At 43.9% G+C, this 19,505-nt stretch overlaps 2 long non-coding RNA genes across 2 annotated transcripts in view; one reads left to right on the forward strand and one right to left on the reverse strand.

The window, feature by feature from the left end:
- The window catches only part of LOC140578208 (uncharacterized), a 49,411-nt gene extending 30,321 nt beyond the window's left edge, over nt 1-19,090 (reverse strand). Inside the window, exons 1-2 of the long non-coding RNA XR_011982297.1 lie at nt 19,051-19,090; nt 16,965-17,121 (exon numbers count right to left, since the gene is read on the reverse strand). This is a non-coding gene — a long non-coding RNA (uncharacterized lncRNA). The remainder of the gene's footprint in view (nt 1-16,964; nt 17,122-19,050) is intronic.
- LOC140578207 (uncharacterized) lies at nt 7,719-13,948 on the forward strand. The gene is made up of 3 exons (XR_011982296.1): nt 7,719-7,801; nt 10,491-10,599; nt 13,209-13,948. It is a non-coding gene; the product is annotated as an uncharacterized lncRNA (long non-coding RNA).
- Nucleotides 19,091-19,505: the final 415 nt, after the last annotated feature.

Below are 19,505 nucleotides of genomic sequence, written 5' to 3' on the forward strand. Positions count from 1 at the left end.
GTCTTGGATTGAGGAAGTAAACCAATATATATACAAATAGGTCTGTGAACATGTTTACGAGTTTTGGGACGGGTCTCCATATTTCAGTCCAGGTTACAGGGGACCCAATGAATACTGACAAAGGCAGTCACTTTGCTCTACATTCCAGTGGCTGTCCCCCCCCCCCCCAGATACACACACATTCCTGTTTAAATAATAATAATGTTCCATTTGGTTCCCATGCTTAAATTTCATGGAAACTGCAGGCTATCCCAACACCTTTCATATGTATTCCCACATTAAAGTCCCTCTTTCCCATGAACCCTTGGTGCTATGAAAGTGTTAGTCCAGATAATAGTGAAATCAGTACCGGGAAACCAGCGTCGATAAGAAAAGCATACATGGACATACCGGGTCTAATCTGTATATGCTGCCACCTGTAGTTAAGTTAAACTAGTTGACTCAACCAGTGATGGATCACATAATAAGATAAATTGCTGTTGAAATTATGCTTCAGTATATTACAAAGATTATTATTAGAAACATTTGACTGAATGGCCTGCATAATAATGGTATTTAATGGGCGGGCTGTTATTTCTGACATTGATTGATGACCACAGTGTTAATCAGATCAGTAGAGAGATATCTGCTATTACGGTTGGCAGAGAAGCATTGTTGACTGTGTGTGTAGCACCACCATCCAGAATGCTGAGCGTGAAAAGTGCAGAACGCGTGTGGCGGTCCGCCTTTGTGTGGAAGGTGTCAAAGTCCAGCCCCTCCCTGTAAACAGGACGACTGGAAACAAGGCTGAACAATAGGCGAAAGGGACACGGTCACTTGGGAATGTCCCCAGGGACCCTGTGCCGCTCGCTTCTGCTATCATCTGGTTTTGTCTTAAATTGTGCTGTGAGATGGGGGGGGAGGAACTTGCAGGTGAAGCATCGGTTACTAATAGTATGAACAGAGCCGGTCAGAAACAATCTGCGGATCAGGGTGGTGTTTCACTGTAAAACTCTAGCCTTCAAAGACGGGACTTCGGCACCTGATTAAGCTATTTTATTTAAGGCAGGTCATTTTAAGCCAGAATAGCACTTCTAAAAAGAAAAAAAAGATGAACCTGAACACGAATTAATTGGTAAAGACAGCAACTTTGTGTGCATGCAATACGAACATCTAACAGTGTGAATGACCCAAAGACTAATTTGACGTTGTGGAGGAAGATACACAGGCAAGAATTTTTGTACTTGTACAAATGGCAGTAAAGCTTCTGAATCCGTGAATGCTGGGGAGACGATCAATAACGAGAACATCACGGCTTTAGTGAAAATTTTTCCTGGTGAATTGTGACCGTAGTTTAACTGATTGAATTGGGTTGGTCTGTTGGCACACAGAACACTATTGTATATCTTACATGTCATAAAGGTAAAACTGAATTTTTATTGCCCCCCCCCCCCCCCCCACACACACACACACACTCACACTCCCTAATTGTGGCTGTGCAGCAGCAGCAGGTGTGAACTGACCCCAGAAGGGTTAAGCCTCTTACGTCATGCGTGTTTCTGCTCCATTACAGCAGAGTCCCAGTGGCTGGATTGGGTGTCTGCTCAGGATGTGGTGCAACAATTAATGCTCAGATTGTTCCACTTCCTATTGAATTGCCCCCAAACCCATGTGTAATTCAAACTGTCCTTGTGAATCTTAGACCTCTCCTTCAATTGAAAGAAGGCTGCTTGTTTGCATGTCCTTCGTGTCGATCTTCCTCACCAACACACATTTTTTCACTCTGTGATAAATTAGTGATGGAGCTTGAAAACCATGGTACTAAGAAAGAAAAGAATAAATGATGTCAAAGCCTAATATAAGCTCATCTGTTGTTGTAAAAATCAAAGGAAAAGGGGACAAAAAAAACATCTTCATGTTTCTTTGCAGATTAAAATTTTATTTGAGTGTTTTTATAGCATGACATCACAAACACTAATATATAATACACATTGCTAGCCTGGCTGTCTATGTTTCTTAAATGTAAATTGAAAATACATAATTACGTTTAAACGTAATCTGAAAAGGCGACTAACTGGATAAGTGCACAACAGTAGATTTTACCCAAAATGCATCTGCAGCTAACAATCCCGCCAGGAAGTCGGTAAAGGTGTTACTGGGTATAGATTACAATCTGGCCAAATCATGGTTAGATTTTAAAAAAGGAAAAATATCCATGCTCTTGCTTCCTCAATGCCTCTCCCATGTCCCTCCCCGCCCCCCAGCAGAACAAGAATGAAAACAGAGAAGAGTTAATTGTATTTCACTTTTGCACAGCACATAACAGAGACTGACAGTAAATGCTTTCTATTTGTATCAGGGTCGAATAATCTCCAAGAGGCCAATTTATGGGGAAACATGATCTTACAGTCCTGCACAATAAATAGTTATTACAAGATTAAACTAATGGGTGTCAGATTCTGCATCCTTCCCGTCTGCCCTAAGAAATTTGGGCAACATTTTCAGGCGAAGGCAATTCTGTTGTGATCCTTGGAGACGCTGGATGAGGGGCAGGCTTACAGCCGTGTGTGACCTCAGATCCACGTTGCTGATGGTAGCACAGCTGTGCACCCTGGCCATCATTCTCCACTGGAGCGTGGGGGGGTTGGGAGGAGGGGGGAGTATATACTGTGTGCATCTAAATCAGTTTGCTTCTCCTCCAAATCCTGACAGGCCTCTCCCCACACAGTCCTCCAGTGCATAGTGAACATAGTTGATGGGGGGGGGGGAGGATACAGAACCTGCTGTAGATGGAGCTGGTTGGTGCTCCAGAGAGCAGATCCCCAGGTGCTGCTAGAGGGATGGTCTCAGGCTGCTTCTCCCCTTTCACTGAGGAATCCCGCGTGACCATTTGCGCACATGCTAGTCGGCTAGCGGGTGACGCGAGGCGCTTGCGGTCATATGGTCTGCACCAGCACCGGGGACGTCCCCAGCAGGAAAAGGACACTTATATCCAGATTGCCAGGCTTCCCTGGATTTGGACAGCCCAGAATAATCCCGAGTGTGGCCTTGTGTGGCACTGAGGTGCAGCAACACAGCATCCGCATCCCCTTCTGTAAAAGCTGTCTTTTGTTGTGTGGCTGGAATTGCCGGATTTGATAGAGGCTAATGGCTACATGCCCGCTCTCAGATCTCAGCAGCATGCAAGTCCTCCTTTCGATAAGATTCGCACAAAAGACACATTTTTAACTTTGTAAAAACGACTCTGCCTCAACCTTAAATGACTGTTAACTGTCTCCTTACAGTCTCACGTCCCAAATGACGGTAAGGAAAATGAATGCAGTATGCTTCAGTACGGCAATAAGAAATTCCTGTTTAATTGTTTTGTTGACAGCTATTTGGAGGTAAGTCTAATCCTGTCAAGAAATTTTCCCTGAGTATTCTCAGCGATGGGAGTGATTACTGTGACGTGCCAAGGAGACTCTGGGAACACATTCATTACTGTCCTCTGTCAGCCTGTCCCAAGGAGAGTCATGCAGGACGACACAGGCTGGCTTATGCATGCATACAGATTATAGCCTCCTGAGACCCCACCCATTCATTTATGTCCATTGTAGTGGACATTTTGTTTTTGCATCTATCTTTTCACTGATGTAAGGAAACATATTTATTCCTGTTGTGCACTAAAGAGGACATGCTGTGAAATTAAAAATAAAAATAAATTTGACAAAATCTAAATTGTAAGATGTCTTATTTCCTCCAAAGTCAAATAACCTAAAATTGAAGGACACTTTTTTCCTTGGGTCCCAGGAGGTTAGGGTTTAGTATAAGGTCACATTTATATATAGAAAGTGCAGCACATAACAGGAACTAAACCACATGGATTATCCTCCGGGTTACACTGATTCACACTCCTTCAGTCGTCCACTTTTCCCATTACCTTTGCATAATAAAAGACTTGAACAACAGAAATCAGCCTGAACGCCCAGTTTCCTTTATGATCTCTATACAAATAATATCAAATGGTATTGCTGTTTTGAATCACTATTGTAATTAACCAAACAAAAAATCCCTCAGTAACCTCTCGGTGTTGCAATAATGTATATATATATGCTCCATAACTTACCAAAAGAAAATGTAACTGCATGGCTTGTAGTCAGACTGCATATGGCACTGGTGATGGTGATTGTTGGTAATGGTAAACACTGGTAGTGATAAAGGTTGGTAATGGGAAACGTTGGAAATGGTAAATGTCGATAATAGTAATTGTTGGTAATGGTAAATGTTGGTAATGGTAATTGTTGGTAATGGTAAACAGATGTGTTAAATGTTGGTAATGGTAATTCTTGGTAATGGACCAAATGTCCCCACAATGTAAATGTAATGTGTACCTGGACTACATACACATACACATACACACACACATACACAGGTTTGTAATTATATCTTTGTGGGGACTCTCCATTCATTTCTATGGGGAAAACTCCAATAACAACATGATGACCATAACCCCTACCCAGCCCCGACCTTAACCATAAGTATCCAAACAAAATACAAGACTGTTGGCATTTTTACTTCTTTGATTGCATTCACAGATATTTGTGGGGACCAGAAAATGGTCCCCACAATGTCAAAAACAGGTTTTTATTTAATTGTGGGGGACATTTGGTCCCCACAATGTAACATAAACCTAATCCACCCACACACATGCTCACAGACAGAAAGACACACACACACTCACCACCACACACGTGCAAATACACCCACGATCTTGAACTTCAGAGTCTGCAGAGCCCCTTTGAAAGAGATAGGCTTAAAATATTTATTAGATATCTATTTAATACATTTGAAAGATGTCTTAATCTTGACAACAATCCATGTGGTGATATTGATTTTCTGCCAAGGTGCAGCATACTTCCCTCTCCTCATTTCCGTCAGAAGGGGCAACGTTACATTTTATGAGCAAAGAACAGTCAGTGCTGACCTGCATCCCATAATAACCTTTGACTGTTGTACATACTGTTCCATGTCTAAGTTTCATTTTACAAATGGAAGAAAAGCTCTCCAGCAGAAGCATGTGAGTTTGGCTTTCTAATGCATGAACGGCTTCTTTCACCATCACTTTCTTCACTTCAATTTCTTAAGCTGAGTGCAGCAGATAATCAATGAGAGCAACACAGCAGCTGAAAGGACCGTGGCAATGCATTTAAACACCTTACCGCCTAGATACTCTGGTGGATGAAGCACCACAATACAGTGCATGGCAGCAACAGGGCAGTTTTCTGTGCGCGTTCCTGTGAAGCATCTCACCGACTGGCAGAAGACCTGAAAACCTCCGCATGATGACCTCTTATCTTGAAGAAGATATTGATTTCTACAGACCGGCGAGCGATGAGACAGCCTTGTTCCAAGATCTTTGATCTGTGAAACATTTTTTAGATTCTTTTATTTTTCTTTCTTTAATTTCATCAGACTGCCACAGCGGTGTTCAGAGTCTGAGAGTCAGTGAAGAGGCTCCGACGGCTGGGAATAGTGCGGCCCACAGGCAGATAGCCCTCAATAAGATCTGAGACACTTGGAGATGTAGTGAGATCCTGGAGTATGACACCAACAAACCCTGGGAGAATAACCACTGACAGTATAGTATGGACAGAACAGTATAGTTCTCAGAGATATCGCTCTGCATTGCCCGCCTGTGCCTTGTAGGGTAGGTCGGGGCGATAAAAGTTGGCTAAAGAGCCTAAAAAATGGAGCTAAGAATATGGAAAAATTTAAAAGAGAAAACGCAAAAGGAACAAGAATATTAATCTAGATAAAAGCTTAAAATATAAAAGAAACATCTTAGTCTTTTCTTAGTTTAATTTGGAGGGACTTGACGTGTCATATCTTTCAAATTATCACACATTTTGCTATAAATACTTATGCCTGAATAGATTTTATGAGCAAATATGGCCGTTCGGCCAGCTATGTGATGTAATGGAACATAAACATAAAGCAAATGCATCTGTCCATCTGTCTATCTATTTATCTGTCTTGCCTGTCATGTAATACATAGCAAGCAATGACCTTAAAACTGGGATGTGTGTATTTATAATGTAAATGCAAAACAAGTCAGAGTAATTATAGGTAATGATACGGTACAGCCAGTCGATCAAGGGAGGAAAAACAGGCCTGGGGCTGTGAAGGAAAGCGGCTCGCTGGCCTCCTCTGAGCCAGTGATTAATCAGGGATCACAGGCACTGCCCCCCGGGGGGGTTTGCCCCAGGCGACAGGCAGGAGGGCAAACGCCAGGTTATGAGTGACTGAAGTATGTTTGGGCCCAGAATCCTGCCATTTCCAGCCATTCACTCATGGCCAAATGTGTGTCACGCCAAGTCAGGCACATTTCACTCTAATCACATGCATTCCACTGGACTGAAAGTGCCATTTAAAGAGACTTAACTGAAATCTAAACACTCAACATTAACATTATGCAGATTCATAATGTCATTTTTTTTCATTACTGTTTTCATGTGCAATGTTGCCAGAATAGGAAAAGCGGTTTCAGAAAAAGGATGGATGCATGTGTAATATTGCTTCTTGACTGTAACGTGATATAATTCACTAGGACATAGCATAAATGTACTTAACTATTTTGCTATAAATACTTCATACTCAGGTGACCCTAACTCTCCATTAAAACAATGTCAGCGATAGAGAGAGAGAGAGAGAGAGAGAGAGGCCTGTCCATCATGGCATCTCTGGACCAGGTCATTTATTTCAAGTTACTTCATGTTATGTTTTCACGTTGATTGCGCTTTGCTGCATTAGAGCTTTTCCAGTCATGAAGCTTTTTATGGTAAAACAGCTACCAAAAATGTATCTCTAAAACCATCTCTTTGGCCCGCTGCCTGTACATTAGGCGTGAACCGGCTCAGTATGGCAACGGCAATTATCTTACTGATTGAGCAATTAGTGAGGCCGCTAACAGGTGAGGGAGCGCATGAATCAGGGCACACAAAGGCCCAGCCACAGCTACTGTGTCACCTGCGGCTTTATTTTGCTGTAGCACTAACTAGTTTCCTTGCAGGTACTTAAAGTGAAAAATACCAGAAACACAAAAGCGAACATGACAATAGACGAACAATCAAGAACATGTATGTATGCTTTCTTCTCATGTTAGCGCTCAGACATTTTCTCAAAGATTCTTATTACCTTGAGCAGGTGGCTTCCACTCGGAGCGCTCATGTATCAGGGACGAGCCCATATATGGGCACTAATAAAACAACAATGGATATAAACAGGGAAATGCAAGCCATTGCTTAGGAAAAGAAAATTATTTTAAACACTGTAGATATTTAATGAGCACCCTCATTGTATAGGCAGGTAACCATAATTTCATCTTTTCACAGGTTGTAGAGCCGCCATTCTAACCCCCTCCCCCTTTTTAAAATGAAGCCTTCTAACAGGTTAACAAAATATGAAAAAACACAAGTCTGTATATGAGCATCACATTATTTTGATACAGCTATCTGTTTTATAATGCCGTGGTTTACAGTCCGCTGGAAGTAATTGGTAAAAGCAAGTACGTTTCTTACTTTTGTTAGTTTGAGAAAAGCCTCTTTTGGTCTGGGAACAGACCGACGTTACACGGGGAATTCTCAGAGGAGCAGAGCCGTATTTTTGCTGTTCCCCTTTTAAGGGACAGAGAGGTGGGGCGGGGTGGGTGGGGGGGGGGGGGGGGGGGTGAGGCGAAAGGGCAGGGGGTTTAGCACGAAAACAACCGCCGCAACTGCATGAGTGCACACTGAGCACAGATGGTGAGCCTCTTTGGAGAAGGAAGCTTCTCAGCGCCTCAGGCTGGGTAAGGTCAGGTCATGACCAAAAATAAAACGCTACCACTTCATTGTACTTCTCAGCTTCTGCCCTGCCTGCTGGCAGTATGCATTATTAAATTGATATTCATCTGGGTTTTGAATTTAAAAGACGCAGAAGTTCTTTAAGAAGGACAGGTGTAGGTTTGATCCACGCTGACAAACCTAGTACACATAATTATACATAAAGAACTACACATTATTTATCTTTTAAAAGATGTAATTCGACCTACTTTGGAAAAGGGGTCATATTACTTCTCTTTTTGAGTGTTGCTAGACTTGAGCTTTTTTATAAAATTTGTTGACTTTCTCCTTGTTCTGTTGCATATATAAGATTTTTTGTACACGGAGTGGCTTCTTCAGTAGGGCAGCATGGTGTTTAAGTCAGTAGCACTGTTATTGTCAGGATCTGTCCCTGCCTCATCCCATCCTGTTCATTTCCCCATGCGGCCAGCAGGTGTCGCTGGCCATTCCGTTCGTTCCTCTGTGTTTAGCACCTTCACTATTTGTAGTATTTTCCCCAGCTCCCCAGGCTGCCACATCGTTGAATGGGCTCAGCGAGCATCCCTGTAATGAAGTTTGTACCATTGTAGTGGATATTTTGAGATGTTGTGCCCCAACACTTTATATTTTGATTCTATGTTTATCACATTTGTTGTGTGTTTGTATTTCTGTATCAATTCTAGTTTTGCACCTTTGTTCTTAGTTATTCTTGCCAATGTCTAGTTTCGTAGTTACGTCCTGTTCCTTGTCTCGTAGTGTTTGTATATTTTGTGCCTTTTAATTGTTCATAGTCCACACCTGTCATTCGTTTAGTCTTCATTACCCATGTATATATGTGCCGGTCTGTGGCCTGTTGCTGTCGGTCATTGTGTGCTAGTCTCTCACGTGTCATCTTAATGTGTAGTTGTTTTATGTGGTTCTTGCTTGTGTTTCCTTCAGCACTTGCCTTTGTTTAGGTTAATTATTGCTATTTCTCATTTAGAGTTCCCATCTTTGTTTTGATCATCCTTTGTTTCTAGTGTCATTTTTGTTCAGTTTCTAAGAAAGACTCCCTGGTTCCTGAAAGCGGCTTCCATGGGGTTAGGAGGGAGCTGAATCCCTCTCCTGCTCGCCTTGTGTTGTGTTGACTTCCTTCCACAAACAGAGGATATGCAGTTAGGTGAACTGGTTTCTGTTAATGACCCACAGCGTGTGAATTTCTGCACGTGTGCCCTGTGAGGGGCGAGCATCTCCCTGAGGACTTCAGGACAATCCCTGCTCTGTTCCCTGTGCTACTTGGGATCCTCTCCAACCCCCCCCCCCCCAATCTTTTCCAGGAAGATTAATGGATTCTTAAGTATTCGCTGTGTTAATTACAATCAGAACAATAATCACTCGTTTCATCTACAAATGCCAGCTCATTTAGTCGCATTTAAAAAACAGTTAGCTTTGAAGTCATGGAATATACAAGTTTCTTCAGGACAATGTGTACAAGTCATTACACTGAAATATGAAGAAAAAACATTCAGTTTTAAAACAGTTTTGTGCCTTATATAATCTACAACTCCTTGCAGTTTCCAAAGACACTTAATGGTATATACCCTTATACTGGAAGTTCAGGTGGTTTCTTCCTGTTCCCTGGCTGCTTTGTGACACCCGTGTCTTCTGGGCCCAGCGAAAGGCCTGTCCCACCTATTACTCAATGGTATCGCTATTGCAGGTGACTTTGAAGAAAACCGAAGGGCACAGTGCCGAGAAAAAGCAGAACCATATTAATCTGGGAAGAAAAAGGCACCTTCACACTGACACACACATTATTTTGCAATTTCGTTCCCGTGCCCGATTTCTCCTGGCAAGTCTGGGACTATAACCAAAAATAAATGGTTTGAGTTGTTGGCAGTGACCGAGGCCTTAGACTGTCGCTTTGAAAAACGACAGTGTTGCACGAATGTTTGTGATACATTAGGAGGGAGTGGGAGATATGCATCACTGTGGCCCCAGGGGACATCAAGATAGCTTTATCAGTTACCCTCCTGAAAGCCAAGGATGAATAGAGGTTGAGCGGCAGAATTCAACACCGACCAGAGTACAATTTGCAATTTCATGGCCAATGCAATCTGCAATCAAAACAATAAAACTCAAACGGCACACAAAGTCTTTAGAAAGAGGACATAATGAAAGGTAATAAAAACATGTTATATAACTGAACATTACACATGCCCTATTCAAACAATCTGTGTATACATAAAACGTTCAAAATGACACAGAGGCCCTCCAATTTATCACCAGTGTTTTCCTGCCAGGCTTGTGTACACATTGCATGAGCACGCTGTACCTTAAGGTCTGATGTGAGGAGCTGCATGTAGGCCTGTACAGAAACATGACCTCCCAAGGGCTTCTGTGATGGTGTGTTTATAAATTGTGCTCCAGCAGTTGAGTCCTACAGAAACCTCGACTCTAGGGGGACTCTGCAGTCTCTTCAGCCTGGGCCAAGAGTCTGTACTGCGGAGTACAGATTCTGGCGGCACATGTGGTCCTGCTGGACCACCAGTAGAAATTCTTCTGGACAAATAATATAACGGGGAGTGTCGAATAATGGTGACAGCTTGAGATATTTTCCATTTAGTTTCCCCACTCCAGTTGTAAATATACTATTTTTTTTAAATTGCATCTTCAACTGTAATGTATCACTTTTAGCAGGTTCAGCACTTGTGTCGACAGCGTCCTGAGTGACCTGAATCCTCTGATGTGCCACATCTCTGTCACCAAGACAGGCTCCTTCCAGGCTGAGAGGCGGTCTGTCCAGGTGAGAAGGGCAAAGCGAATTTAAAGCATGTTTCCATGGTCCCTCGCTCGGGGGTTTGGAAAGATGCTGACATCTATTTTCAAATAGTAGAAGCCAAAAGTAAAAAAAAAAACTGCTTATTTGGATTTTGAGCATTTATGCTTTATGAGAAAATAATTATTCCATACTGATGGCCCAGGCTGTAAATACCAGCAACACATCAAAAAAGAATTTATCAATACCATGGGGTAAATTAAAGTTGGAACACAAAACCATCAATAAAATGCAACTGCTTCTCATAGATGGCGACCCCCCCAATTTCTGAAAGGGTATTATTTTGAGCTGGAGAACAATTAGAAAGCCGAAGGGTGATAGGACATTTGGCATACAAAGCTTAACTAGGAGGGCCGAGTAACTATGGAAACAACAAGAAAGAGTGTTGGACAAACTTAAAAACCCGCTGTCACAGTCCCTAAATCACACTGTGGAAATCAGGAGACACCGTCTAGTCTGAGCGGAGTCCTAAATGCAACACACATGTTGGAGGGGGCCCTCGGCCAAGCGCTGCCGCACCAGAGCTGTGGGATGCGGTTTTGGGGCGACCCGAACTCCGACACGGGTGGCAAAGGACGTTATGCTCACAGCCACCCTCTCCTTTGATCTCAGTTCATCGCAGTTTACGGCGAGCGAGCCAGCGGCTTGCATCAGGGCGAAACGACAGCAAAGGCAAAGGCCAGGAAACATGCTTCTCTGTCTAATGTGGCCACGGGAGCGGAAGACACTTCCGTGTTTAAATACGACTCAAACATAGCTGTCATGTGACCTTTAAGTAATATGCATTTTTATTCTAGTATACTAACATCCATATATCCATTCTGCATAACCATACGTCCTCGTGGGGAAGGTGGTGAGCTCAGAGCCAATCCCACGAAGCACAGGGCAGGGATACCAGTCCTTCACAACGCTGCCAGCATTTTTGGGACTCTGTTTCACTTAAACCGCATGTTGCTGGATGGCGGGGGTGGGGGGGGAACCCACACAATCACGGGGAGAACATGCAAACTGCAAACACACCGAGTGGGGGGGGGGGCAGGGATCAAACCCGCAGCCCAAGCCACGCCGCTAACCACCCAGCCACTGCTGAACTATTGACGCTTCCACTATAACAGTCATGGGAAGTGAATAGTTTGTACAACACAAAAGAGGGTAATACTCAAAATATACTGTCAGCTATGGCATTCTGTCACTGAGACTGAGTCTGTTCCATTTCCACCATGACGCCATTTTAATACATTTTGCTTCGCTCGACTGTGATACCGTAATTTACCTGCTTCACAGTGTCAGGTGTAAAGTTGTATCAGTGCTAAAGGCAAGTCAGTCCTCAGCTCAGTTCAATGCGCACAGTCTCCTTTGGTGTCCATGGGGACCGGTGTCATGGCAACAAACCCTTTTAGGCTTTTAATCATCTCTTGAACGGAAGCAAAATTAATTCCTTCTTATTGCAGCTACACTGAAAATCACAGTTCAAATTGGAGGAGACATACAGAAATTCAGTTTTAATGGGTGGCTTTTTGTGTTTAAGTCATATTTGCAATAAACTTTAGTGGTAATTAGATGAATGTGGATGAATTCAGAGGAAAAACCTCAAATCACACCCAATACTCAAATAGGTCATGGCTACAAGTATGGTACATGGTATTTTGACTGTCAGATAACTCCTAATAAAGTCAATTAATCCTTAATCTTGTGGTGCAGACGACGAGATGGGTCACTGCAAACTGTGGTAAGAGCTGTTGCAGTTATGATGGAGAAATCTTCTCATTTAAGCGCCCTCTGTTGTGCGAAAGCCAGTTTCCATGGATACAGGTCCCCTGAACCAATGGAGTAATTTCCTGATGTCTTCAAATCAAGCTTTAGGATACTAAGGCACAATACACTATGCTTTGCTACTCGCATGTTGCTCTGGCCTTGTTAAAGACACTTATTCAGAGAAAGTGCAACATGTACTGTAAGTCATGGAGGTATGAATGCCGCTTGGGTGTTTCTGCATTAGGAGGCACTCAATACGCAAAGGGTTTATGGTGCCTGAAACTGGCACAGCTCCCAATTTCATGGGGAACACAAGTTGCGTGCCAAGAGATAAAAAGGCAATGCAGTAAATCACATTGATCACCATGATGTAACTACCCACACTTGCGTTTCACTCTGCCAGATGCTTGAACGGAAGAGCAGCTCAAAACTAAGATGTTTTTCTGCATAAAATGAGAATTTTTCAAAGGGGGACTCAATCTAGATCATTTAAATCAACCAACATTAAATCTCCGAATGAGATTTGAAAACAGTGTAGCAATAGATGAGTGGCAGGGAACTGAAGTGGATTTTTACATTTAAACATGTGTGACTGATGTGTGTCTCTGCATGGCATGTGTGTACCGTGTGTGTCTACAGTATGTGTGTGCGTGCGCGCGCACGCGTGTCCTGTCCTTCTACATGCCTTTTATATTTCAGGCCTACATACTATGAAAAGAATAATAGGTGGCCTTTCTATATCTTGAAGTTTTTGTCTTGTTTAATTATATCATTTAATTAACATAAAATCTCAAGGTGGATTTTTGCTGTATGTTATTCAGGATTTGATTCTGGAAAGATGAAGCTGGTGATTCTGCGCCGTCTGACCTATTCCCAGACAGCTGAAGCTGGTGATTCTGTGCCATCTGACCTCTTCCCAGACAGCTGAAGCTGGTGATTCTGTGCCGTCTGACCTCTTCCCAGACAGCAGAAGCTGGTGATTCTGCGCCGCCTGACCTATTCCCAAAAAGCTGAAGCTGGTGATTCTGCGCCGTCTGACCTATTCCTAAAAAGCTGAAGCGGTTGATTCTGCGCCGTCTGACTTATTCCCAAAAAACTGAAGCTGGTGATTCTGTGCCGTCTGACCTCTTCCCAGACAGCTGAAGCTGGTGATTCTGTGCCGTCTGACCTCTTCCCAGACAGCTGAAGCTGGTGATTCTGCGCCGTCTGACCTATTCCCAAAAAGCTGAAGCTGGTGATTCTGCGCCGTCTGACCTCTTCCCAGATAGCTGAAGCTGGTGATTCTGCGCCGTCTGACCTCTTCCTAAAAAGCTGAAGCGGTTGATTCTGCGCCGTCTGACCCATTCCCAAAAAACTGAAGCTGGTGATTCTGTGCCGTCTGACCTATTCCCAAACAGCTGAAGCTGGTGATTCTGTGTCACCTGACCTCTTCCCAGACAGCTGAAGCTGGCGATTTCTTTGAGTCACTGGCCTTCTTTCTTTGAGTCACATAGGTCCTCCTGGGGTGCCGGAGGAGCTGTTCCCAAGCCTTGTTTGCTCCTTCTGACTGCTCTGGGAGGGGGGGGGGTTCCTATACCAGGGCTGCCCCCCCCCCCACCCCCCAGCACAGCATAATCGCAGCTGGCTAAAAAGTTCCTAAATGTATCCGTACAGAATCCAGACTGGTTCCCGCACCACTGGAAGCCCTGTGGGCCGGCGGCCAAATTTCAGCCTGCAAACAACAAACCAGACCTGGGCAGGATCATCAACTTTGTGTAAAGGCAGAGAACAAAATTACGCTGCAAGCCACTGTGCAGCGTGTATGTATCGCTATGAAATGAGGCTGAACGTCTCGCTTTGCACGGAGGCGACATGACGTAACCTCCCCCCTCCCCCTTTTCCTCTGGGGTCCCCTCACAGACATGAGCTAAGGTGCAGTAAAGTCTCTAAATTATAAAAATTTGATGATTCACTAATGATGAACAAACATCACATCAGTATTTCACTTGTGTTATTCGTCACTTGTTCCTTCAGTAGTTTTATAGATTTTGTGGGTTTATAGAATTAATAGATAATAAATATAGTAACTGTCTGAAAAAAAATCATCCGTTACGATTCATTAATGATGACATCAATATATAAGTACATTAGTTATTAGAACTGATAGATACTGTAAATACTGGGATGTTGCCATGTCTCCTTTTTACTTGAGCAAACCTACTTATTTGTTTATTAGAATCATAATTATTTTATACACTATATAGTGATGGTTAACTAAATTTCACGTTAACACTGAGCTCAACGACTGGATGCTAAGTACAAAATCAGTAATTTGCTTGAAACTATGACTTACTTTGGGGTTAATTAATACATTAAGCAATTCATGCATTAAGAGTTGATTCATGATCAATTAAGAACAAAATAGTATATTATTTGTGCCCTCAAGTAAAGTGTTACCAATTTGTTTGACGCAGTTAACACAAAAATGTGTGCATGGCCAGTAATGGACAGGTGGTACCAAAGGCGGATGGAGACTGCAAAGGGGTGAACATATGCTAATAGCTAAACTAAAAGGGAGCGTCATATCATCGGACTTAAAGAAAATAATTATTACTGTAAACCTACAGCACGATCCTTACACCTTTAAAAAAAGAGGTCAGCACTGCTTCTTATTCTGCGCTGCAGAAAGGAAAAGCCGCTGGCTCGTCTCCAGGCTGCGTGCGTGGGAGCCGCTATTGTTTGTGTCTCCGAGGAGCGGCGTCTCCGCCGGCATCGGCTGCCCCTGTCAGCGCCTCCGTGCCCGACCACCCAGCAGCAGGTCGGAGCAGCCAGGCTCTCCGCTTTCTGCCGCTAGCGTCACGCCAAAGGGGAGCAGCCGTCTGTGCGCTGAGGGCTGCGAGAATGACGAAAGGCTACGAGCAAATGACAGATACTGTAACCGCATATGGAGTATCCGACTGCAATACTCTGCAGTGTTAAAGGGAAATTGCACTGGAAAACCACAACCAAATATTACCAGCCTGATTTTATCCTAATGGAGTAGTACCTTATAAAGTAAATCATGCAGATAGGCAGAATTGGGACTGCCAAACTAGTCCAATCAATGGCAGCACAGTCGAAATCTACATTCCTGGAACTGTTCAATCATATAATCAAATGGGATTTGGTTGCATTTTGAGGAGCTGCTGGACTCATAAGACCAAACGGGACCTGAGATTTTCCTGTACAGACTGATCACAGAAAATCTGAAGGCAGACGGCTTTAACAGAGATATAGCAGTGAAATCAGATCATTTTTGTTCTATTGCATAGATAAATCCCTTTTAACTAGGGGCTGGCAAAGTAATTTGTTCGTTTCCACTCGGCTGTAATGCAGAGCGAGATCTCATATGTGAAGGAAGGGAGTGAGACCCAAGGCCCCCAGAAGCCCAGGCCGTCCTACCTGCAGCTGCGCTGCTTCACAAACCACCTTTTATATCAGCCAATCACGTGCTTTATCCAGACTAAGCGTCGGGCAGCAAATTTGGATCAATATGGAGCCACTGTGGTGGGGTCACAACTCAGCAAGGCAGTTTGTGCTACCTGGCTCTCTTCCACCGTGTAAGATGATGAAGTCGAGCGACCCCAGACAGGGATCCCATGGTGCTGGGGGGTGGGATCAGCAGCCATTCGAGCATCAGTGCGCATCACCGGGGGGTGGGGGGTTCTCAGCGAGGTGCACTGCATTTCCAGGGAGGGGTTGTTATTGTTCCAACAGCCATCTCTCCAGGAAATAAAAAAAAAATCTAGCTTCTGCACGGTATAGAGAAACGTGACTGAAGTGTTGGAAACCAATAAAGGCTCATTCTGTGGGGCAATTGCATCGCATGTAATCTATCCCCTAGCCTGTGCCTTTCCGAGATCGGCACCAGGTCTGCCCCGTTCCGGACCTGTCAGCGCACGTAAGGAATGCACCCAGTTTAAACAGATATTGACGGTATCCCCGGAAAGCAGGCGATGCCAGGAGAACGGCGGCGGGTCGGGTCGGGCCCCAATGCGGCGGCATTTCCCTTTATCCCCCAGCTCAAGGAGGAGCAGAGGTTGTCTCACACAAGGGTTTTTAGTCAATGAAATCCCCAGTGATGAGTCTATTTTACACTGCAGGCATTTGATGAGGTAATTAATGTGACACCCTAACACTGGAAGCTGCCTGAGCTGTACTCATTTTTACCCGGCTCTGCTTCAGGGCCATTCAAAGCAAAGATCTCGTGCCATTTACCGGCATATTAAAGTTCGCCTTCCTAATTCGTACATTTAAGATGCCCTCTTTGGTATCGTGCATGATCCATCTTTCAGACGACGTGTCCTCAGCTCCATCAAGAGGGCAGCAGGTGGAAACTATCTGCCTATAAATAGATCGAGCTCATCGCTGCTCGCGTTTCACACTATGGGGCATATTTCACTCTGGACGCTGCAAGATAATCCCGTTGGAGTTCAGATGAGCCTGATTGGTCCCGATCCACACAATGATCTCAGAATGGGGGCTGGGGGTGGGGGTGCCGGTCCCGCATGCTGGATATGACCGACAGGCCGACGTAGCAGACCGCTGTATGTTCTTACCACGTTCTACAGGTACTCCAGTTTCTTCCTGCATTCCCAAGGCGTGAACTTTGGCAGATGATCATCTCAAATCTGCTCATAGGGTGTGATCATGGGTAAATGTGCCAAACGACAGCCTGATATCCCTTCCAGCCCAGCCTTGTTTCCCCTCTGCTTCCTGTGGTTGAAAGATGAAGGGATGGAATTGAGCAGGGGTGGGGAACCTATTCCATGGAGGGCCACTGTGGGTGCAAGTTTTTGGGATGGCCTCTCAATCAGCCAATCACAGTGGGTCCCCAGGACTGAAATTGAGAGCCACTGTTTTATTATTGGCTGATAGAGAGGTCATCCCAAAAACCTGCACCGGCCCTCCATAGAACAGGAATTATGGGCTACTAAAGGTCTTTATAAATATTTGGTCATTAACAAATACAGTACTCTTTATGTCTCTACTACACTATATAGGCAAAAGTATGTGGACACCAGCTTCCACTCATCTCGTTACGAAACCAAAGGTATTAATATGAAATCGGTCAGTTCACTGTTGCTTTATTAGGCCCTACTTTTCTGGCAAAGCTTTCCATTGATGTTGGAACATTGTTGGATTTGTTCCCATTCATGTTGACTATTGATGTTGGGTGATCAGGTCCCTATCTGTGAGAATGTGCGGCATAAAACTTAGTGAACTTTCTCCCAGATGTTTTTCCCTTCGCAATCACTTCATTTGTGTTTGAGACAAACGTCTCTAGCAGGGCAGAAATGTGGCAAACTGACTGGTTGGAAAGATGGTGTCCTATGATGTTGCCAAGTGTAAAGTCACTAACCTCCCCTGTACAGCAACCACCCATTCTGCTGATGATATTTGTTGCAGAAGATTTGCATAACTTTGAGCTGTCAGCAGTGGGTGTGGATTAAGTAGGAAATTCCTCTGATTAATTGTGGCGTCCACATACTTTTGGTCATATAGTATAAGCCTATGTCTCTTTATCATCATTATATACTGCATATTTGTCATCATTATATATACACATCTCATTATATAGGCGTAGGATGGATGAGTAGATGAGGATGAAGATGTTCTGTGTGCTATGCAGAAATGCATCTTACATACGAAACACAGCTGCAGTCGATAATGGACCCAAAACCAACCTATCTACCAATCAACTAGTTGAGCATAAACCAATATTACATTTGGCCCTGTATTTTGCTGATAAAGGCAGGTATGGGATTTGTAGAGGGGTGTCCCTTTAGGGCACAGGAATGTTTATGTTATGGCAGGGCGAAGGAGGAAAAAGAGGAAAGGTCTACGGAGTGGCTCACAGCAAACAGGACTTTACTGACAAAACAGAACACAAAGGGGAAACCACAGAAGAAAAGGGACCACGGAGGGTCAAAAACCAAAGTGGAAAACAAGAACTAAAAGTAGCACAAAGTAACACAACTAGGACATAGAGTAAAACTAGGAGCTTGCCTAGGAGAAACCACAGCTACACACACAGAATAGCAACTACAATGACTGACTGAAGAGACGAACAAAGACAGGCACTTACTGTAAATATACTGATCACGACGACTAACAAGTGGCAGGTGTGGCCATACAGAACTAGGGGCAACGAGGAGCAACGGAGGTCAATTAACAGGTATGGTACAGTAGGTTCAAACACCAAAGGAAACAAAACAAGGGAAACAGACCATAATACAGGGACTGAAGCTGCAATACGTATTCAAATAAACCAAGAGAACATAAAATAACAAATATTATACAAATAAAAAACTAGCCTTGAACCCGCAACAAAAGGGCCACATGGTGACCCAGGGAGCAGGTAAGCACACTAGGGACTAAGGGGCTACAAAAACAAAGGAGGGAACAGGATGGCCAGTGACACCTGCTGGCCAGACAGCGACAAGACACATGGCTAAGGGCCAAGCGGGCACCGATCCTGACACATTTATGTGTGAGAAATCCCTTGTGACAAGAACACGATTATCCCTGAGCTATCTGCAAAGAAGTAGACCACTCCTGAGCTTCTGTTAGAGCCAACAAATTACTCAGAGCCCAGCCCCCACACTCGCCTCCCCACTGAGGGACCAGGCGGATTATACTTACATTTCCAGCCGGCCAGAAGCACAGCCACTCAATCCCCTCCATCTAAGGAACATATGCATTTGTAATTAGAAAATATCCCTGTGCAGGGCTCCGCCCTTCACTCTGAGCGGAGAATGACCCAGACCTGACAGCTTAATCGCAAATGTCATTGTTTATAAAGTGATCGTTGTCCAGATTGGAAAGCACGTTACTCCTTTTTTCTCGGTTGTATGAGAAAGTTCCTGTTCTAAAACAGAATGTTCTGGACACACAAATGCATTCAAACATGCATCCATGTGTCAACATGTGTGCACACAGTGTGGAAGAATTCCTTACAGTAAGGTAATGCATTCCTGAGTATTTTTTCCTTCTTTGGGAATGATTCTATATAAAGAAAGGATTGGGGCTGGTATTTGGAATCTGTGGAAGTGACCCCCAGAAAACAAATATCCCATAATCCTCCTCAATTACTTAAT

Source organism: Paramormyrops kingsleyae, chromosome 13 (assembly GCF_048594095.1).
Source record: "Paramormyrops kingsleyae isolate MSU_618 chromosome 13, PKINGS_0.4, whole genome shotgun sequence".
Lineage (NCBI taxonomy): Eukaryota > Metazoa > Chordata > Actinopteri > Osteoglossiformes > Mormyridae > Paramormyrops > Paramormyrops kingsleyae.